The 23,619-nt window shown below is 40.2% G+C and overlaps 1 protein-coding gene across 2 annotated transcripts in view; it reads left to right on the top strand.

Annotated features, from left to right (window-relative positions):
• The first annotated feature begins 580 nt into the window (after positions 1-580).
• Positions 581-23,619, top strand: part of rnf152 (ring finger protein 152) — a 70,474-nt gene continuing 47,435 nt past the window's right edge. For both annotated transcript variants that reach the window (XM_085172065.1, XM_085172064.1), the window contains exon 1: positions 581-979. The gene's annotated coding sequence lies outside the window, so the exon portion shown is untranslated. The remainder of the gene's footprint in view (positions 980-23,619) is intronic.

The raw sequence follows: 23,619 nt of genomic DNA, 5'->3' as shown, positions 1-23,619 counted from the left end.
TTGGAGGAGGCCGCCTGCTGGAGCTATACATGGAAATGGCATGCAAGTGGGAACAGCCTTTAGGAAGAAATGGATATAGGAGGAGATTTAGCTTAAAATTGCCTAACTTAACTTAGCTTGCCTCCACCAGTGTGTGAATGGGTGGATGACTGGGTGTGTAAAGCACTTTGGGGTCCCTAGTAAAAGCGCTATACAAATACAGACCATTTACCATTTAAATTTAATGACTGCGTGAATGGGCAGGCACTTAAAATGTAAAATGGAGGCCACTTAAAAAGTAGGACAACCAAGTTAAAGGATCTTGGGTAACCACGGGGGTTGTTAGGGCTTAAAAGGGGGCACAAATAAATCTATGTGACTGGACTGGACGGGAGACCAGAGGTGAAACTGGGTCAAACATCGTGGGCTTTTGTGTATCTAGGGTTCGGATTAATTGATATAATAAGGCGTGAAAGGAGGTGGGGGTGGTTGCGTGGGGTGTAGACATGCCCCAGCTTTTCTGAATGGCACTTGTCAAAAAGGACAGACTGTACCCCTCCTCCTCCTCCGGGCATCTGTTTCCACTTTAAAACCGCACATGCCTTTTGCAGAGCAGTTAGAGCCCCAGAGGAGCTCGGGAGTGCAGCAGGACCCGCATCACATCGCAGCGCAGCCTGTTTTACTCTGATACCTGCAGCCTGTGATGTATTTATTTATACACATTATTTTGTCTTCCCCTGACAGTGAGAGGGCGTATCCGCTTTGAGAAGGAGGCTGAGCGAGTACAGCGTGAGTGCAAGGAGTGGGAGGGCTGGTTGGAAACACGGGATGAAAACAGTGGAGAGCCACGCCGCCCACTAAACAAGCCGAAGCGCGTACCAACAATTTCGCAACCACCTCTTCTGCTGCTGCTGCTGCTGCCCTGCTTAAATCTACAGAGGAGCGGTGGAGAGCAGACATCCGCCGTCATACATCAGGCAGACAGAGGAACTAACAAAAGGTAAGCGCCGTGTCTCTCTTTCTCTTATCTCTTAAAATGGTGATTTGGTGAGTGAAGCCTGGTCTAAGGGGTTCGAAACACAGAAGAAACAAGTTATCATGAGGGAGAGGATTGCTTTGTTTTGTCGTGCAAAGGTAGGAGCAGCATCCCCGTTGTTTGGCTTTGTCTGCTCACTTTTGCGTGCGCATTGTGCTCGGTGATTCGCGCAACACGGAATGCATGATAGTGACTTTATTTAGGTACTTATTTTAGGAAAATGAGTATTTTAGCAGTGTGCACTTCTGCAAAAGCACAAGAAGTTCCTGTACGAGCGGATTTACCTTCCTCTTTGTTTCTTTATCGCACTTCCTTTGTGTTGTTATCAGGATCCCTGCGCCTTCATCAAACTGCCCTTACCAGTATGCACTTCGGTAATTGGGTCTGCTCAGCTTTATCTGCCCGCTGTGTTTACTGAGACTGCGAGCATTCCTGTTTAAACGCCAATGTCCTCAAACACTGCCTGAATTTTATTCTGTAAATGGTTTTTAACAACCGACAATAAGTGAAGCGCCCCAGCTGTGCCACAGGCCATCCATGTTGTGCTTTACGCAGCGCTTGTTGTGCCTTTTCAGCAAGAAGACACAGGGTCATTTCACGAAACTGTGCACTCTGATTACCACTAATCTAAATGTAAAAGTTGATCTAACCCAGTCTTAATCTTCCCTATGACATTGTCATTTATTTATTTATTTTTTCAGCTGCCAGACTTCATGCAGCGTTTAGGATGTTTGCGCTCCTACCTAATTTTGGGCTTTAGCTTAATTATCTGGAACTATTATCACAGTTTTATTTCCCTGTTGCGCAAATAATTAAACGTTTACTGGTTTATAACCTGTACTCCCCCCCCCCCTTTTTTTTTTAACAAAAAAAAAAAAAAATACACGCAGTTCAGTGTAATCAGTGTGTCAGACACTTTCAGCAGGCGACAGTCTGTCAGCTCTTCCAAATGTGAGAATTTGGCTGCTAAATTTAATTATTTGAAAAATACCAAGAAGTTTGAATGCCAGTAAGGCAGTGAAGGATCCATTTCAAAGGGCCACAGGGTTGACAGTGAACTGTAGCCTTTTATATAAAGTTAAATTTAAAAAAAGGTGTGAAAAGAATCTGCATTGTCTAATAACCAGCAGGGTGTGACTCCTCTGGTTTCTAATCCATTGTTGAAATCTATGGGAAAACAGCCCCAGGCCTCTTGAGCCTGACTAACCACTTTCCTTTATGGGATTTACGTATTATTTAATATGATATGATGATTATTTTGTAATTCTTGGTCACAAATTAGAGTAAAAAATCAGAAGAACAGAGGGTATGCTTAAGAAGAGGGTTACTTTGTCATTGACAGGTAAGTGAGCGTAGCTACTGTTTCTTGTCCTGCACTCGTCAACCTGGTTTCAAATTGCTAGGATAAATGCAAAAAAGCTTTGTAAACATGACTCAATAAACCAGTGCTCCAGGTCTGTTTGCAGTGTTGCTTACTATTCTTACCACTATTAGCTTGTGACACATGTCAGTTGGTTGAGTTAGCACACTTTTAAATAAGTCTTATGTTTGCAGGCTAGCATTAGATTTATCAGAGTGTTGAGTTGGCTCACTCCAAACAAGTTGCATATTAGTTACTATAATAGCAAGTTGCTAACCTAAGTTAGCCACTTGAACTAGCTTTATCTTAAAAGATCAGATATTAGCACTTAAATGTTAGCTTTGTCAGTGGTTTGCTATATAGGAGATATATATATATATATATATATATATAGATATAGATATATATATATATATATATATATATATATATCTATATATATATCTATATATATATATATAGATATATATATATATATATCTATATATATAGATATATATATATATATCTATATATATATCTATATATATCTATATATATAGATATATATATATATATCTATATATATCTATATAGATATATATATATATATATATATATATATATATATATACACATATACACAGTGGGGCAAAAAAGTATTTAGTCAGCCACCGATTGTGCAAGTTCCCCCACTTAAAATGATGACAGAGGTCAGTAATTTGCACCAGAGGTACACTTCAACTGTGAGAGACAGAATGTGAAAAAAAAATCCATGAATTCACATGGTAGGATTTGTAAAGAATTTATTCGTAAATCAGGGTGGAAAATAAGTATTTGGTCACCTCAAACAAGGAAAATCCCTGGCTCTCACAGACCTGTAACGTCTTCTGTAAGAAGCTTTTCTGTCCCCCACTCGTTACCTGTATGAATGGCACCTGTTTGACCTCATCATCTGTATAAAAGACACCTGTCCACAGCCTCAACCAGTCAGACTCCAAACTCCGCCATGGCCAAGACCAAAGAGCTTTCGAAGGACACCAGGAAAAGAATTGTAGACCTGCACCAGACTGGGAAGAGTGAATCTACAATAGGCAAGCAGCTTGGTGTGAAAAAATCAACTGTGGGAGCAATCATCAGAAAATGGAAGACATACAAGACCACTGATAATCTCCCTCGATCTGGGGCTCCACGCAAGATCTCATCCCGTGGGGTCAAAATGATCATGAGAACGGTGAGCAAAGATCCCAGAACCACACGGGGGGACCTGGTGAATGACCTGCAGAGAGCTGGGACCAAAGTAACAAAGGTCACCATCAGTAACACACTACAACGGCAGGGAATCAAATCCCGCAGTGCCAGACGTGTTCCGCTGCTGAAGCCAGTGCATGTCCAGGTCCGTCTGAAGTTTGCCAGAGAGCACATGGATGATACAGCAGAGGATTGGGAGAATGTCATGTGGTCAGATGAAACCAAAGTAGAACTTTTTGGTATAAACTCAACTCGTCGTGTTTGGAGGAAGAAGAATACTGAGTTGCATCCCAAGAACACCATACCTACTGTGAAGCATAGGGGTGGAAACATCATGCTATGGGGCTGTTTTTCTGCCAAGGGGACAGGACGACTGATCCGTGTTAAGGACAGAATGAATGGGGCCAAGTATCGTGAGATTTTGAGCCAAAACCTCCTTCCATCAGTGAGAACTTTGAAGATGAAACGAGGCTGGGTCTTCCAACATGACAATGATCCAAAACACACCGCCCGGGCAACAAAGGAGTGGCTCCGTAAGAAGCATTTGAAAGTCCTGGAGTGGCCTAGCCAGTCTCCAGACCTCAACCCCATAGAAAATCTGTGGCGGGAGTTGAAAGTCCGTGTTGCTCGGCGACAGCCCCAAAACATCACTGCTCTTGAGAAGATCTGCATGGAGGAATGGGCCAAAATACCAGCTACTGTGTGTGCAAACCTGGTAAAGACCTATAGTAAATGTTTGACCTCTGTTATTGCCAACAAAGGTTATGTTACAAAGTATTGAGTTGTATTTTTGTTATTGACCAAATACTTATTTTCCACCCTGATTTACGAATAAATTCTTTACAAATCCTACCATGTGAATTCATGGATTTTTTTTTTCACATTCTGTCTCTCACAGTTGAAGTGTACCTCTGGTGCAAATTACTGGCCTCTGTCATCATTTTAAGTGGGGGAACTTGCACAATCGGTGGCTGACTAAATACTTTTTTGCCCCACTATGTGTGTATGTATGTATGTATGTATGTATGTATGTATATATATATATATATATAAGTTTTATTAGCTATATAGGCCACGTGTTAGCTAATTTTAGGTTGTTGAGTTAATGCTAATGCTAATTTGATTAAATATTAATGAAATAACAGTAGTTTTGGTAGATTGTTGGGTTGGTTCACGTTTATTAGATAACAGCTAGCATTAACTGATTCAGTTAAGCACATTTTTACCTGGTAGTTTCTACGTAAATTGTTGGAGTGGTTTAATTTTGTGTGCAAAAGTTCTCTTAATTCAGGCTTATTAAACAGTTGGTGCAGCTAGGTCCAGGGCCTTTTGCCTGGTTATACCTGCCAAACTGGCAGGATTTAATGTTAATGACATTAATTGAAATTAATTAACAGTGTTTATCAAAGGCTGTTTAAACGAACAGGGTTCGGCGTTGGTGACTCATCAGGAGATGTTGCAGAAATAAGTGCAAGCAAGTAGGCATGGTACAGAAAAAACAGAATATCAGACTGAGTGCAGCAGGAGAAATGTTTAACTTTAAGAGTTCCTTCAGTGCAGTCATCCTGCTACAACCTTACACTTATATTATTAAAAGACAAAATATCTCCCCAAGTTACACAGTTTTCATCCATTGGCTCAAACTAGCTTTATATTGCTGCAGTTTTGTTTCTTCTTTGCCAACACCATCTAATTAGAAGTTGTTCCTCCAAACAAAAGCCACATGTATTCATAAGTTGCTTGTTTGCTGGGAAGAGTTGTGGTAACCCGTCAACCTGCCTGAAAAGAAAGTTTGGCAGTGAGAGTCAAAACAAATCTGATTGTACTCTGTACTTGAAATGTGATGGATTTGACAAGCTTGGTCAAACAAACCAAACAAAAACAAACCAAAAAAATGTACATGTTCTCCTCTCACAGATTTGGGCTTGCAGTAATTTAAAAGCTGCTGAGGTATTTCACAGAGACATTGCGGTCTTTGTTTTAGGCAAAAAGAACAAAAGTCTGGAGCTGCAGTTTAGGTGTATCACTTAATTCAAGGAAGCAGACGTGCAAACATTTTATAGTGCTTTGTATGTGAGAAATAAACACACGGAGTGAAAATCTCATAAATCTTAGGAAGTAATGCAAATGGAATGTTTTTTTTCCTCCTCCGGATATGTGGTCATACTAGATGGTCAAAAGTATATGGACAGGTTTTACGTATACTAGTTTGGACTAGAGGGAAGCCTTAAAGATGACTTGCTTTGCTCATTTACAGCTGTGCATTTTCATCCTTGTTTCGAGTGAATTTTCATGCACACAGTTGAAATTAATCTATATTTGTCTTCCTCTGGTCCTTGTCGCAGCCCCCTTTTAAGCCAACGTTCTTTTAGTAACAAATCACAGCGATTTTAACAGACTTTCAAGGGAACAATGTAACATCTCTGCCCTACATTTGCATGCAGTCCTTGTTAGAAGTCCAGGTTATGCAGAGTCGCAGACTTCAGCACCAGTGCGACTAAATCTCTGGGGGAGTATGTCGCCTTATATCACCAACACTTACCAATATTTACTTGGCTTCATTCAGCAGCTGCCTGCCTTCTGCGAGCAGTCAGAGGGAATGAAGGTAAACACTGCCTTTAAGTTTGCTGAGGCAAGGATCCTTAGAAACATGCACAGCTTTCAGACTGTCCTCTGGAGAGCCTAACTCGTCCTGGCATCTTATTCCAGCTGCTTGTCTCTTTCTCTGCTCTCGGGTAGACGTTTGATATTTAACATCATGAAATGTTGCACGTTCGTTCAGTGTCAGTTGAAACGGGGAGATTATTTTCAACCCTGCAGGTTAAGGTTTTTGTAACAGCTTGCTGGTGCTGGGTTTTTGACTTCAGAATTATTTACGGCATAGATTTACCAATGCTCACTGAAAGATTCCTCACAGGTTTTTTATTCATATTTGTAGAATAGAACAGTTGCTACACATCCGTGATGTGATATTCCCATTCCACCACATCCCAAAGATGCTCTTTTGGATTGAGGTCATGAGTGACCGTGGAGGTCACTGGAGGTCAAGTGAGGGTCGTCATACAGTGAACTCATTATCATGTCATGATGCTCAGCTTGTGCGGAGTCCAGAGCGTGCCTAGAGAATAGGGCTGCCACAAACGATTATTTTGATAGTCGACTAGTCACCGATTATTTTTGCGATTAGTCGACTAATCAGATCATGCATCCATTGGACGTAAAACGTACAGCTTATTGCACCAGCAGCATCTGCTGCTCTTATATAACTATCATTAGCTTACAGCTTTAAGTGTTTAAGGTATGTGCTAACTAAAAATAAAGACAAGATGATAGTTTATTAAATTTTAATGAAATTTGCAGATTGTTTCGGTGAAGTTTAATAAACTCCTTGCTATCTAAAATGTAACAGGACACCGGAGTATATTCTCGAGCATCTCACACTTCTGATAATCAGTTGTCTGCTTGACGTTTATTCAGCTGTGTAAAAACTATAACTTTAATCTCAGCCAAACCGATTTACTCAGGAACAAATAAAATACTAAAAAAGCCAAACAATAACATTCTTAAGTTATCTAAGTGACTTATATATATTTAACCTGAGTAGCGAAAGACGGCGGTGGGTTTGAAAATGATTTGTCGGGAGTCCGGTGTTCTCACGGCTCTAGTTAGCCTAGCCCCCGGTTAGCTATCGAGCTAGTGGGTAACAGACGTCTCCGAAAACGTCGGAGCGCTTTTGAAAATATGTGGTGTCTTGATAAACTGAACAGATATTTGAGGTTTACACAGCTACATTCTCGCCTGAAAATATGTTAAACGTTTATTTTGTGACCCAGAAAGAATAATAAGAGTAATATTAAAACTAACTAGCTGCCGCCATTGTTGGAAACTGAGCTGGGCTGCGCTATGAATTCTGGGACACAGCTTCTTCTTCTTCGGGGTTTAACGGCAGCTGGCATCCTTGTACATGCAGTGCTGCCATCTTCTGTTTTAGTCCGTTATTACACTCTTAAATCCTACTACTTATTCCTGCGTCTTTTGGGATCTTACAAAGCTTCAAACGACGCGTCGACTATTAAATCAGTCGACGTAATCGTGACTAGTCGACTAATTGTGGCAGCCCTACTAGAGAATATCCTCCATGATCAGACTGAACCACTCATACAAGGAAGGATGGATCCACGTTTTCATGTCATTTATATGAAATTCTGAACCTACAATCTGAATGTTGGAGCAGAAATCAAGACTCATCACACCAGGCAATGTTTATTTCAATTTTCTATTCTCCAACTTTGGTGAACTTGTGTGAACAGCCGCCTCAGATGCTTCTTAGCTGACAGGAGTGGTCTTCTGCTGCTGTAGCCCATCTGCTTCAAGGTTTGAGGTGCACTCAGAGATGCTCTTCTGCAGGCTGTGGTCATAATGAGGTGTTATTTGAGTTACCATTGCTTTCTGTTATGTTCAGAGCTCTAGCATGAGTAAGGTATTTTCATCCGATGAACTGTCACTCACTGGATATTTTATCTTTTTCAAATCGGTCTCTGTAAACTCTAGAGATGGTTTTGTGTGAACGTCCCTGTGCATCAGCAGAACCATGCAACATTCAAAGTCACATATATCAGTTTTCTTCCCCATTCTGCTGTTCAATTTGCTCTCCGACAGGTTATTTTGACCATGCTTTGAATTGCTGCCACATGATTGGTTGATTAGACATTTGCACTAACAAACAGTTGAAGAGGTGTGCATTCACAAAAATTCAACAAATTGCCTACGCATCAAACCACGAGCAAAGGCATGAGCATAACAACTGATCTTTGATCCTGTATAGCTCACAGCCCTGCCTTCTCGTGTAAATTTTAACACGCATAAATCACAAACTTACTTTGCATTTATTTTCTGCACCTACACTGATTGGTGAGCCACAGTTGGAGTTTGCAAAGATTCATTTTGAGTTGGTTAAATATGACAGGTAGGTCAAATTTGAGGCATTTGATATATCAACCTGATGCTAATGCAATATTAATAAACATCCTCCTTAACCAGATATTTTTCCCCCCTTGTTTCTGTTAGCTCTCTGGGGATCTTCAGTCCAGCTCTCTGTGCTCCCTCCATACATCATTTCTCTCTTTTTTTCTCTTTCCATTTTCCAAAAGCGCACTTCCGCTGTCTCCTCCATTAATTTCTCCTCTCCCAGGACGTTGGCAGGTCCGCTTCCACCTTTCCCTCTGCTTCATTTGCATCTTGGCTCCACACGGCTGCCCAAGTGTTTTCTGGGAGTCAGGTGGCTAATTGGTTCCCATCTGTTGGGAGAAGGCGGCCTTTACGGGATGGTGGGTAATTTGTGTCAGGAGTTTTACCATATTGATTGAGTTCTTTCCTTTTGTTTCCTTTATGCTGCCTGAGCTCTGTTTTCTGCTGCTCTGCCTTTCATAGAAGTGAAGACTGTTCTCCTGCAAGCTTTATTTTCACTTGTTTCTGAGGAGAAGTACATCAAGGCTTGTGCTTCAATGTTTGGCTGCTTCTGTGTGTTAATAGTTTCACAATCCTTATCTGCAGCATGAGTTTCTCTCTGTGTAAAGATAACTCTGAGAGGAGGAAGTGGTTGGATCTAGCATGGGCCCAGCAAACCAAAACAGGAAGTGGCAGGAAACACTGAAACGCTTGTTGAGACACACGTGAGAGCCATGAAAAGGACATTTTGTTTACTTTGGAGCTACCTGAAGTCGGGGACATAATTTCACACAGCAGCCCAGGAGACTGCTGGCTCTCTTCCATACAGCACTTTACTGCAGCAGTTTAACATTCAGTATTAACAGAGATGACTGTGTTTAGCCTCAGGGGGCTGCAAAGAACCAGCATGGTGAGGGGTGAGGGCGGGGGGAGGGGTGGCGGTGTCTGGGCTGAGCCAGTGTGGGCAAACGACAGACTGACTGCAGTGTTAAGTTGGAGCGTTGCAGATTCTGTGATAACTTACCAAATGATGGGGTGCCTGGCAAGGACGAGATGCTCTCTGGTTGTACCCTAAAGCTGTTGATTTGGTGGATTCATGACTATTGGCATATTCTACCTTAGTGGTGCAACGGATCAAAAATCTCACAGTTCGGATCGGATCACGGTTTTAAGTCACGTATCGGATCAATTTTCGGATCAGCAAAAAAATGAAAAAAGACAAAAATTTAACATTTACTTTTTTACTTATTGAAGTATTTTTTTTGCCTGTTAAAAACATTCAACTCAAGACTCATTCCACCCAATTATTTAAAAAAAAAAAAAAAAGGTATAATATAGGGCTTTGTATCTACCACTCAATTCAATTCAATTTTATTTATAAAGCACCAAATCACAACAACAGCCGCCTCGAGGCGCTTTATATTGTAAGGTCGACCCTACAATAATACATACCGCTCATTATATTGCACTCCGCTGTGATCGGATTGATCAGATCGGATTACGGATCAACCGTGATCCGTTGCACCACTATTCTCCCTCACTATCATCGCCTCTCGGCTGTATTAACTTTGCTAACTTTGCATTTGATATGTGTTTTTAGTTTTCATTCAAAGGATTTATTGCAGACAAGTTGCAACATCTGGGCCACTTGATGCTGTGTTTGTAAGAATATCAAGCATGTCTGTCGTATTCTATCTTTTGAAGTGTTTTTATTGCAATTATGTAACCAGTAATATAGTTTGCCATGTGGTGCAGTTAGTCTGCAAATTCCAAGCCTCCCCCCCCCCCCAAAAAAAAGCGGTCATTATGTAAGTGCAAAAAACTGTAGTTCCTTTAGTGGCCACTGGAGTCACTCCCATTTATAAGAAAGTGGTTAAAGCTTAAAAATGAATGTGATTGATGCTTTGATTTAGGGCATGGGCAGCTGTAGCCAACCAGTGTGTTTGGCTGATGGAGTGTTTTTAAGAGTTGTAATATAATTTTCTGTGAGGTACAGAACATCCAATAAGTTTGTGGTTCAGTTTTAGTGAGTAAATTTCTAGTATTTTATTTATATCCTACTAATCTGCGTCTCTGTGTGTTACAACTATAAGTTGATAAATGCAGGTTGGCTGCGTTTGCTGATAACTTGGCGCTCCTCTTGTCCAAATATGGGCACATCTAGCTCCCAAAAACCCACATAGCAGCAGCCATGATGCAAACATTTAAGTACAACAAACAAAGTTTGTTGAGTAACTGGTTTCCTGTTCAGTATTCTGGAGTCATATGACTGCTAACCACATGATGTTGACTAACTTTAAGTTCCCAAACTATAATAAATATGACGTGTCTGGGAAGTATTGACAGGTGTCTCAATCTGGTAGATAAATATAAAAAAAAGAGACCGCAAACTGAAAAATGCCACCAGCTACAGGTTGAGACGGCAGTCGGTTTGTATTCTTCTGATACATCAGTCGCCTTCCTTCTCCACTTGTGAACATTTGTGCATCACATCCTGTATCTGTAAACCTGCTAGAGTGAAGTTTTATGACATTTTATTAAAATTACAAAGGCTCAATGATGAAATCCATGTTTTGCCCCCTGAATGTGTTGTTGTATAAAGACCTTTTTCACACTGCACATTCTGCGTCTTCATGTTATTAATGTAATGACTGAAAAAGCATTTGTATGTTTGTGTTATTATTAAAAAAAACTGAACAAGATTAAGTGTTTTCAGGAGACATTTGCATAACAAGAAGAGGGAAATAAACCCCTGCCACAAATGAGCTTCATTTAATGTGGATCTGAGCACCAAACAAGCGTTTAGGGAGAACTTTAAGGTTATAGAAAGATTTTAAGCGCCCACTCATTAAATATTCCTTGATTAAATACCTTTTACTGTCTGTTTTTAATGGACCTAATTTGCAACTAAATAAACATTTGTGTCAGGTAATTTTCTTTTAGTCTCTTAGCTGATTGCTTTGAACGTATTTGGCACTTTTTTTTATATGATTTTGTTTTTATTCTCTGACAGAAAAATTAAAACATTTTCTCCTTCATTTCTTATTTTGAAGTGTTTCTTTTCAGATTTCAGCAGTACTTTATGATCTACATTACCTTCATATAATGCTTAAGTATTATATTACTGTATGTTTTCATCTCCTGCCGTTACCTCTGACTGTTCAGGACAAGCTCTCAATCATCTGTGTGTTTCTACTCATAAAGTTCATCACACCATCCCCTCTGAGAGAGCCGCCGGTGATGAATCAATTTCAAGCTTTTCTTGAGAGCTCCCCGACACTCGGTGGGGTGCCAGTGTTGACCTTGTGTAATGAGGGAAGGTTTCCATATCTGCAAGTTATAAAATAAAAAAAGTGAATAGCATGAGGAGATGGTGAATGGTGCACTGCTTGGGTAAATTTAATTTGGCATAAAAGAAAAAGGAAAGAGGAGAGAAATGATGAGCTGGCGTGTGGCAGTTGAGGGAAGATGAGAGAAGTAAGTGACATTGTTAGAGCACCACAAATTGAGACGCTTTCAGAGAATTGCACACATCAGTATGTTTTAATGCCGTTATCGTTTTTACTTTCCTGATATCAAGGATTTGATTGCTTGCACCAGGCTTGTGAGCTGATACCGCCGTGTTTCTCCTTCCCGCGGCCTGACAGTCGATTTGTTTAGCTGCTGTAATCTAAAATGACTTGCATGCATGCATAGAGACTCGTACATCCATCCTTAATGACACCATTTAATGCTTTTTTTTTTCCCCTTTGGAGGAGTGCTGTGTACCTGTGGCCACGGATTCCTGAAAAGGATCCAATTTGATTCAATCACACTCTGTCCTGGTGTTCCTGTTGTTTGGTGGGTGTCTCCGCCAATGATGGATTCAGTTATTTCCATTCGCGGGATGCATTGTAAACGGTGACGAATGGTGCAGGCTAATGCATCATGTGTTGTCAAGGAGAATCATTTACCTTGCCTTCACAATCCATTAAGCCGATGAGAAGAAGAAAAGTTGGATGTGCAGCTGTGGTTTCTCTCTGACACTGACAGAAGATGGACTGAACGGGATCTGTGGATTCTGCAGTTTATATGTAATGCGCGTGCCATTGTGAACATTAAGTTCAGTGTATGAAATGCAGTTTGATGGCTGACGGTTCTTTACATTTAGTCTTTGCTGAAAATTGGCTCCAAAACAAATGTGCTGACGCTACTTCAACATCTGATCAGCTCGACTGTTGTGTGGATTTCCGTCTTGGACTCTAGCAAGGAAAAATATGTACAAAGTATCTGATATCAAAATCTCGCTTGTTGAGATTTGAGCCTGTACAAACCTGAGCTGGAGACCATAACTTATGCTATTGTTCCTGTTGGTAAGGTGAAGAGTGTGACAGGTACAGTACTGTGCAAAAATCTTAACCTGGACTTTGTCTGCTTTTTCACATATTGTAAGTCCAGGCCTTGAACTTGACCTTTTTCTGATGATTCTTTTTAAACCAACATTGAATTCTTTGAGCAAAGGGTTTACTAGATATCATACTGCTGTATTATCCATCCATCTAGAAGCTTTAAAAAAATCAATAAATTTTTTTTATACAACAGAAAAGAAATGAACATTGTGCTTATTCTTTTGTAATGGAAATGAAAGTGAAAGAAGAGCCCATTCTCACTCCCGGGGCGTAGCATAGCGACGTTTTGTCACGTCCCGTGGCGTTCCCGAGGAATGCAAAAGGTGACCTTCCGCGTTGTTATGGTCTACACGGGGTTATGGCTGAATTCCAGTGGAATGACGGTCCCGCGGTAATAGACGTTCCAGCCGTAACCTTATCCCTAACTAGGGATGGGTATTGATAAGATTTTCACGATTCCGATTCCATTTTCGATTCTGTTTAACGATTCGATTCTTTATCGATTCTCTTATCGATTCTTTTTAAAAAAGGAGAACACTAAGGTCTAATAGCTTAGAACTTTGTTTTAGATCTTCTCTTTGAACAAGATAGAAATTTAGGAGTAACATGGCCTTACAAACCCAACAGTGAGATCTTAACAGATCCAACCTACGGCTCTTCAATGGGGTGTCACTGGGTCCCCAGGAAAAAAATTGTAAATGTAAAATAATAAAATAAATATTCTTCTGTAGCAATAACAAAGTATAACATAAATTATTCTGTAGCAATTACACAAGAATATCCAGTAATGTCCCTGCCTACAATTAAACACATTCACTTACCGAAAATCATCTGCTGTGGCAAATGGGTGCAAGGCTTTGACCACAAACTGAGTCACTGCTCGGTGACATTCGTCTATCCTGGCCTGAAAGGAGACGCTACGGTAGACTGCAGCGAGAACTGCCAGCATCTGAGCCAGACTCTGTCTCTCTCATCATGGTCACCTAAATGCACAGTAATGGCAGGTTTTTTAATAAGGCAGATCGCGCTAACATAATATGCACTGTTAGTTGATTATTTACCTGCAGCATTAACGGGAGAGGACGTGCAAACGTTACCGCTGCTGCTGGGTTGAGATTCATGAGTCCGGAGCGGAATTAAAAACACGACATTCATTTAAGGTCATCGTGTGTTTTGTGAGCAAATGCTTTTGCATATTCGTAGTGTTTCCTCCCTTAAATGAAATATCTACTTTTCAAGTATTGCAAGTTGCCCTGTTGTCTTCCCTTCTTGTAAAGTATAACCAAACTTTTTAGCGTTTGAGCCGCTTAGGCGCCGTGTTTCCTGCCAGGTAAATGACACTCCGCAACGTGGTGATGTCATTCGGGGCGACTGGAATCGATAAGGGAATCGTTTGCAAAAATGGCAAACAATTCCAAGGAATTGAAACAGTGGGAACCGGTTCTCCACAAGAACCGGTTTTCGATACCCATCCCTATCCCTAACCATAACCTTATTCCTAACATTAACGAGACGTTAAATGATGTAAAATAGTGTTTTCCAAAGCGATTTGAAGAAAATGAACGAACATGTGTAGATTGAGTCCAAACGGTTCTCACATGTTCTCCTTTTTCCGATGTCGTGATTTTAGGAACGTGTTGGGTACCCGAAAATGTAATATGTTGACGATTTGTCACCAGCGTAAAATGTTACGCTTTGGGAGTGAGAGCGTGTGGTGAGAGGTACAGCATTCAAATACAGCTCACTGTCACTAAGAATGAATTGTGGAGTTGTTGACTCAAGTGTTAAATGGATAACAATATATCCATTAAGACAAGTGCAGGGTGCCCTTAATTAAACAAGTCATCATCAGCTTTCTCTATTGTGTTAGCCAAGGAGAGCCACTTTGTTTAGATAATTATTAGAGAAGAGATAATTTGGCACTTGTGTTTGTGTAATGGTGGTCCGTTGACCCACAGGGCTTGATCAGGCAAGCGCTGGACGACTAAACTGTGTCGATTGGGATGACTTTTTCTACGGAGCTGCCATATTGTGACCACAGAAAGTGATTTTTATAGTGCTTGTTCACTATTTGAATACCCCCCTTGTAGTTCCTGGGGCAGGTCCACCTACTCAGCCATGCTTTTTTAATAAGTTGGTCTCCCACGGTGATTTAGCCACAGTGTCAGGCAGTAACTGAGTAAAATATTCATATCTGCTGCCCTTTCTCTGTTTACCCAGGTAGTGAGCTAGTGAGCATTTGAGATGCTTATTTGAGGAATTATGCAGCGAATGCTTCATTTATATATAATGTGAGTGGCGTTGCATGTCACAAACTTTGGTAGTCGCGGTTGCTAATTAGCTGAGAAACAGTCAAGCTGGGCTTCTTCTCACTGATTTGACAAAAGGCTCAGGTCCAAATGACCTATTACCTACTGATTATTTGGTTATAATGCAATCGACTGCTGGCATTCATGTTGCAGATTAGCAGAGATATCTCACCCATGTCTTAACAGGCCTGAGCTGTAGTAAAACCCGAACCATGTCAAAATCTTCAGGTTTAAATGTTTTAGGTGATTATTGTAAATGCATTTTAATTAGACACTATTAGGGATACTTCCAAAAAGAATTCTTTGCATAATAATCAGGCATCCAAGGGCTGATTCAAAATATGGTCTGTAATTCTGAACACGAGCTTCAGTTATTTTTAGGTCAATAGTGTCGCTTTAGTGAAAACCATATAAAAGCAACTTCATATTCCAAAAAGACGTCTATAGTAATATGACTCCTCAGTCTTGTAGTTTGATCAACTCAGCAAATATTTGCTAGTTTTCCTCAGTTTCTCGGTCAAATGATAGCGATGGAGGCAGTTTCAGGCTTCACAGCGAAACTTTGCCTGCTAACGGTGACATCACCATGTGTGATGTCACTACATCCATCTTTTATGTACAGCTGGGGCCTCAAACTCTAGTCCTCCCCTTTAGATTTACTTGAGTACAGTTAGGGGTTGCCACGTAAGCATGCAGTCAGGTTCTATAGTCTTACTAATGACCTTTTAATTTTATTCAGGTATGTTGCAACAAGGACACATGGAAATGTTTAGGACACAGCCCGGAGTTTGAGACCTCTGGTGTACAGTATGTGGTCTCACACAAGATTTAAAGCCAGCACACATAATATTAGACCACACAGTATTTTTCTGCACTTCTTTTTATATTATAGAATAGAATTAGAATAGAATTCAACTTTATTGTCATTGCACATGTCACAGGTACAGGGCAACGAAATGCAGTTTGCATCCATCCAGAAGTGCTTTAGCCAAGATATTATTGAGGTACATACCAGCCCATGAGTTTTGTGTACCGCTGTTGAATTTTATTCAAACTAGATGTCATCCATTTCAAAGTAACAGCAGCAAAAAATGCAGAACTTTTTCTTTTTTTTGGTAGTTGTTTTCTCCTTTTTGCTCTTTTGCATTTAAATGCGAAGTATCCACATGTTCTTTGCAGAGCAGTCATTGTAGTGCTAAAAAAGAGCGAAGGGCTAAAAGCAAGATACCATCGCAAGGGTTGAACTGATGGGAATAAGGTGTTAATAAATGCATAATTAAGTTTTTAAGTGTGCAAAGCTCACTTTACGGTGGTAATTGTTAATGGGCTGAATTGAGGAGCTTTAATAAAACAAGGGTGTGTTGTGCGATTTGTGAAATGATCCAGATATGATTGATGAGCTGGACTGTAAATGGTCGATTTACGGTGAAAGACGTATGTCCTGAATGCTGGGATTTGCATGATGAGATGGCGTCGGCTGGCGTCGGGGTTGGGATTTCAATGTCTGAGGCAGACGTTGGAGGATTGATGGATGTTTTGTATTGGAGACGTATGAGGCTGTGAAGCATTGTTGAGCTGTGAAAAATCTGGAGCGCACAACTCTCCACTGTGCAGCGAGTGATGTATCGAGAGCTGGCAAGACGCCTCTGGGAGTCGTTCGTCGGGCAGTTCAGGCGACGTGACTCTACGCCTCACCTTTTGACCTTTTAATGAACTGCAACCAAAGGACTCGCGAGTTTATGCCCTGCTCGGCTCAGGTGTGATCACCGCTTGTCATGTGACCTGTTTTTCATTTTTATTTAAAGCTTGACAGATTTCAACCATCCGTTCTCCGGTTGGGCTGAAGCCTCGGCTTGCTCGTCACGCAGCCGTGTGCTCAGCATCAGCTAGACACCTGACCCACTTTTCTTTTATTCCAACATCTGGGGCCGTCTGCCTCGATTTGACGCCTCGCGCATGCCTTCGTTATTCATTACGGGGATGTGACACAATCTGTGACAGCTGCTCTTCATGAAGGCATCATGAGAGAAGAAATATAAACAGCAGCAGCATATGGCGCCTTAAATGATGTTACAGATGCTCTAAAAAGATAAACCCTGTTTGTTTATTACTTATTTTTTCTCTTTATCTTTATCTCTTTGCACACACATCTTATTTGACCGGGGGACTGAATTAGAAAGCCATAACAGAAGCTAAAAATTAGGCTTCTGCAGTTGTTCTGTGTATTTCTTTTTTCATATTCTGTGCCAGGTTCTGGCAAACTGAGGCCCGGGAGGTGAGTTGTTAATGTTGTTGTTATCCCGGGAAATGTGCTTTATTTTTTTCAGGGTGACCTCTCCTTTTGAACCTTTTGGAGCTTTTTGGGGGACGTTCTGTGGAAATGGCTGCATGCTGTTTTGTGTCTGTAGGGTAGAGGAGTCACAACGCACTCCTGCCGTGATTGAGTTTTTATTTTTTTTTATTTTTTGTACGTAGGACAAAACCCCAAAAGGCATGCAGCTTGATGGTGCAAAGGGAGGAGGAAGAGAAGATCAGTGATAACGGAAAGTTTAGAAGAAGGGCACATAAAAGGTAGATGAGCAGCAGAGGCGTGCATTTGATTTTTAATTATGCTTGAGGCGTAGCTCCAAGTCCATCAGCCCAACTCTTTGGTCCTGGGTTACATAGCTTTGAACCATTCCTTATTACTAGGATACCTGGTTTTTTGGAAGTTACTTCAAAGTTAATGCTATGGTGACGAGCCTGCAGAGAAATAACCTGCTGTGTCTGTGAAGCTGGGAAAATATTCATACTAAACCTACAAAATACTTCACTTTAATAACCAGGTTTGAATTTAGTAAAATAAAAGTGTCTCGACAGCTGTCATGATCAGCAGGATGGTCCGTAACAAAGGATAAGACTGATGCTGATAAACTGTGACTTCATGTGACAGCTCACCTGTCTAACGTGAAGGAAAGTAACCTTCGCAGTCTTGTTTAATGTTAGCTCCTGAGTGATTTTGCCCTCGACGTCCTCGTTCATCAGAATGCATAAATGCACGGATCTTTCTAACTTTAGAAACTCTTGTGTCCTGCTGCTCTCTAAAAGCTGTAATGTTGATTTGTAGGCATGTTGTCAAGCCTGTATGCTAAATGTTTCGCTCTCTTTGCAGCAAGCTTACCAATGTAAGGCTTAAGAAATGTTAATAGACAAAATGCTATAGGCACAGTTTAAAAGTGATTTTTGGCATTAATTCAGATTATTTCATAAGAAAGGTAAAATTGGGCATAATAAATACAAAGGCAACTGATGTAAGACAAAGTAGGAGACACTGTCCCTATTCCTGGAGACCTTGTGCATCGAAATCTTGCACAAAAAAAAAAGTGCATATGCAAAATTACCATTGGATTTATTAAATGTGCACACTGGCCTAGGGGTGGGCAATATATCGTATCTACTAGATGTATTTGGAACTGCATGTAATTCATTCAGGGTTTTTTTTGGTCTTTTTTTTTTAATCCCACATGTTGCGAAGGCATCACTAACTCCCCCCGCCTAATCGGAAAATGTTCTGCCTGCCACACTGCGCTGAGCATGCGTGTTTACCAGATAGGGGGGAAAAAAATGGCGACAACAGCACTTTCAGATGAGCGAGGGAATGAGACTAACTGAAGAGGAGTCAGATGAGCTAGTTCCAAATAGAAACAGCACTGGATCAATGATCTGGCAGTGGTTTGGATTTCACAAGAAGAATGTTGAACAAAATGTAATAATTTTCAAGAAAGGTGGAGCACCATGAATTTATTCTACCACCTGAAAAGTCATCCACTGCAAAATGAAGAATGCTTTAAACTCCGCATATCATCATCTCCCCACACACCAAAGAAAATGTCAAATGTTTTTATTTTGAATTATTCTATTTTGTCTCCTAAATTCTTACTTGGTGTACTTTTTTGTCGCTTTAAACATTTTTTTTGTTAAATGTCTAGTGTTGACCACACAAAGAGACGCACTGTGAAAATATTGTAATTTGAGAAAAACCTCTGTGTGCAGCTGATGGTTAAAAAATGGTTAAAATAAAACATTTAAACTCATTTTGATTTTTTTTTTATTCAAAGTAGGAAAAAATATTGAATTTTGGATTTGAATGAGGATGCCAGTGCAGTTTTGGGCATTATATGGTTGAGAATAATTCAATTCAATTCAATTCAATTTTATTTATATAGCGCCAAATCACAACAAAAGTCGCCTCAAGGCGCTTCATAGATACAGAGAAAAACCCAACAATCGTATGACCCCCTATGAGCAAGCACTTTGGCCAACCAGAGCTCAGGGAGGGGCGGCCATCTGTTGCGACCGGTTGGGGCGAGACAAGAAAAACAGGATAAAGACATGCTGTGGAAGAGAGACAGAGATTAATAACAGATACGATTCAATACAGAGAGGTCTGTTAATACATAGTGAGTGAGAAAGGTGACTGGAAAGGAAAAACTCAATGCATCATGGGAATCCCCCGGCAGCCTACATCTATTGCAGCATAACTAAGGGAGGATTCAGGGTCACCTGGTCCAGCCCTAACTATATGCTTTAGCAAAAAGGAAAGTTTGAAGCCTAATCTTAAAAGTAGAGATAGTGTCTGTCTCCCGAATCCAAACTGGAAGCTGGTTCCACAGAAGAGGGGCCTGAAAACTGAAGGCTCTCCCTCCCATTCTACTTTTAAATACTCTAGGAACAACAAGTAGGCCTGCAGAGCGAGAGTGAAGTGCTCTAATAGGGTGATATGGTACTACAAGGTCATTAAGATAAGATGGGGCCTGATTATTTAAGACCTTGTATGTGAGGAGCAGGATTTTGAATTCAATTCTGGATTTAACAGGAAGCCAATGAAGGGAAGCCAAAACAGGAGAAATCTGCTCTCTCTTTCTAGTCCCTGTCAGTACTCTTGCTGCAGCATTTTGGATTAACTGAAGGCTTTTCAGTGAGTTTTTTGGACATCCTGATAATAATGAATTACAGTCGTCCAGCCTGGAAGTAATAAATAAATGAACTAGTTTTTCAGCGTCACTCTGAGACATAACATTTGTTTTTGGAGGTTATTTGAACATATCATGATATATATCGTGTATTGTGGAGAAAAAAATAGCCCGACAAGCCTACACTGGCCTATATTGCTCTTTAACCAACAGATTTCTATAATCTGCAAACACTTTTCATACCATTTATACACTGACACAACCCCATTTCCAAGCAGAGAAAGTGGTGACAGTGTTGTAAGAAAGTAGTTTGGACATCAAAGTTGATTTTAAAAAAAGACTAATAGACAACAGCAGGTATTTTACTGCCCGTGAAAACAGGAGAAAAAAATCGACAAGTCATCTAATCTACAAGAAATGGCTAAAATTGAGCTCAGCTACTGGAAGAAAGATTAACTGTACAAATACTGTGTATTTTTCTGAGCCCTTTGAAACCATCAGTCACATTCTTTAATAATCAGATCATGTTGCTAAAATGTGGTGCACTTCCTGCTGTAGTTGGCATTGCAAACACACTGTCCTAGATCAGTTTGCAGAGTGTGGCTAACGTTAGCAGTGCAGCTGTGCAGAATTGCTCCACATAGACATTGTTCCAACTGAGTGTTTAAATATCAGTAAAAATCTGATTCCATCATTTTAGTACTGCAGATCCGCGCTGGTTCATGCTTCTGCTATGTTTATTTTCCAACTCGCTGTCAACTTCCTCTCGCAGAAAGATGGAGGGGAGCTCGTTTCTGTTGGATATCCCTCTGTTAGTCGCCAGTGGCATTATAAAAACTTAGAAGCAACAGTTTACTGGTGTAAAACATCCATTAAATATGAATATCTAGCTGACTAGTATTTAGCAATATTTAATCGTCTAGTTGACTAGCGAGCTTTAAAACAAACGGCAGCCATGTTTACATGGAAACAAGTAACCAGATCAAAAGCCTGACCAAAAAAAAGCTTAATGTAAACACACTAGTTGGTAGATTCTGACCTGATCAGACTCGTTTGGAACAAAATTTCTGTCTGATTAAGACAGGTGGTTTATACAAATCATTAATTAGATTGGCTGTAAAGACGCCTTTGTATGTTTGATGTGAAATTATTGTGGTTTTTCTGGCAAGTTAGACATTTGTATTGTACAATCACACGTAATTATATTGTATTGTAACTATTTGATGTATCTTCTGGGTCTAAAAGGTTAGGGCAATCCAGAAGAGCCATAAATCTGCTTTCTTTCTAATGACTAGCAGGTACAGCCACTGCAAAAGGTTATTTTGGTTTACAGAAATCTTGGGAAAAATGGTCCTTGGGCTCCACTGATCCCTGGTCTCAGTAAACGCCAAAGCAATGTGTCTAGTGTCCTTGGTTTCTCAGTCAGATCTATCAAACATGTTCAGATTGACGCTTTACAGCTGGATTTGCCAAGTGATGTGTGATATTGGGATAAAATAAGATTTCATGTTAAAATTTGTTTTCATTGGAGTTTTTTTTTTTAAATCCACCATGTATGAGTGACTGAGCTTTGTGCCAGATGATGCCAGTCAGCCTTTCCTTCCGTCCTTCATCATTAGTCCACTGCTCCACATTTTGAGTCAGGTCTTTCTGTGCTGCAGCTATTTAACGGTAATAAAGATGTACTGTCTTTGGATTCCCCAGTGCTCACTCTGTTCAGCTCTGCCAGCGAACCTGTCCTCGTAGCCAGATTTATATGCTTGGCAGCCATTCCTCGGATCATTGTTGGACATAAAACAAGCCATGGGTGGAGGGGTTGGAGGTGGAGAGGATGCTCAAATGAATAACTTTCATTTCTTTTCTTTCATTCTCACCCAGAAAGGAGTCATTCCTGAGATTAGATGTCACAAATGTGATTGGTTTTGGTATTAATAGACTAGTCTGTCATATATGCTGATATTATGTACTGCTTCCTACACCGTCCATCTACCTGGACTCTAATGTGTCTTTACTGCTGCCAGGAAGCACTACAGTGACTTTAATCCCTCTTTTTCCTTTTTTCCCTCTACCTGTTTTTAAGTCTGAGTCAGCGCTCAAACAGAATGACAAACTGGGCCCAGCCGCCTTCCCTTCTGCTGCATTAGACGTCTGAGTGGCTGTGGATCACCATGGTGGGTGGCGAGGCTTTGCCCAGCACCTTGCCGATGGGGAGGTTGATGGTTGCATGTGGAGCAGCGTGAAATGACCCTTTTGATGCACACACTTTAAACACACATAAACATAGAGCTTAGTGTGGCTGTGGGTCAAGATGTTATATTTTTCTTGTTTTAAACATTTAAATATGCAGGTTTTAGTTGATTAAAAGCAAAATCCTGAAACGTTGTTTTGATTCAAAGATTTTTGCAAATGTGTACAGAATACGTTCATTTTTATGAACATGTTAAGATCGCACTCAATTAAATAGACAAGTATGCATTTTTGCAAGTCTTTAACGTTGACTCCGTAAGGTGGTAGAAAAGGTCCTTTTAAGGGTTTTGGTGGCTATTGTAGGGCTGTGCGATATGACAAAAATCCCGTATACCAATATAAGACATATACATAGCCCGTCCTTTAGGAATAAGGTCCTCGATTTGTTTTGACTGGTCTTTCTGTCTCAACAGGGTCTTCAGCTTTATTGTGAAAGGTTTATGTGGAAAATAAATAAGCGGACGGCAGAGCCACACGCTGGGTTTAACTTCATTGTTGCTAACGACAAAGCGTAAAAACAGCCGTTTGTCCGCCCGTAGTGTGGTTATTTTAAATATAAGGGAAAGGGGAAACTTTAAGAAATTAACATAGCTACTACAGTGACTAGAGGTGGGAATCACCATACATCCCACGATATGATATTATCACAATACTTAACGCACGATACGATATTATTGCAATTTTTAAAAATATTTTGCGATATTCAGATTCTGTACATAAAGGTAAACTTTATCAATATTCATTTTATCTAATATCAAAGTTTCACACTCAGTCTTTCTCTCATTTCAGTTTTATTGTTGACAAACTGAACAGTTTGTATTACAGTCTAGTCCAACTTAACTGAATCAACCATCTGGTACAATTATAGCTATTCTGAACTATGCAGTTTATGAAAACTATGCAGCCCCTTCAGCAACTGAAGAATTTGAAAGTAAATTAAAACAAAATATAATTTTGCATTAAATAAAAAAAGTTTTACACTTAATTCAAATAAAACATGTCTTAAATTAAAATAAGTAAACTGTCATGTTTATTGCTGCCATAAAAAAGTTAAACACATTTGGACAGTGAAGGAATGTCAGGATTCTTGCTCAGAAAAAGGATCAACATGCTCTGAAGTCAGAGCACAAAAACGTTTTTGTAACAAAATATCGATTTCTGCTGATACATT

The sequence above is a fragment of the Neolamprologus multifasciatus genome, chromosome 9 (genome assembly GCF_963576455.1).
Source record: "Neolamprologus multifasciatus chromosome 9, fNeoMul1.2, whole genome shotgun sequence".
Lineage (NCBI taxonomy): Eukaryota > Metazoa > Chordata > Actinopteri > Cichliformes > Cichlidae > Neolamprologus > Neolamprologus multifasciatus.
This window is presented reverse-complemented; position numbering and strand designations above follow the sequence as displayed.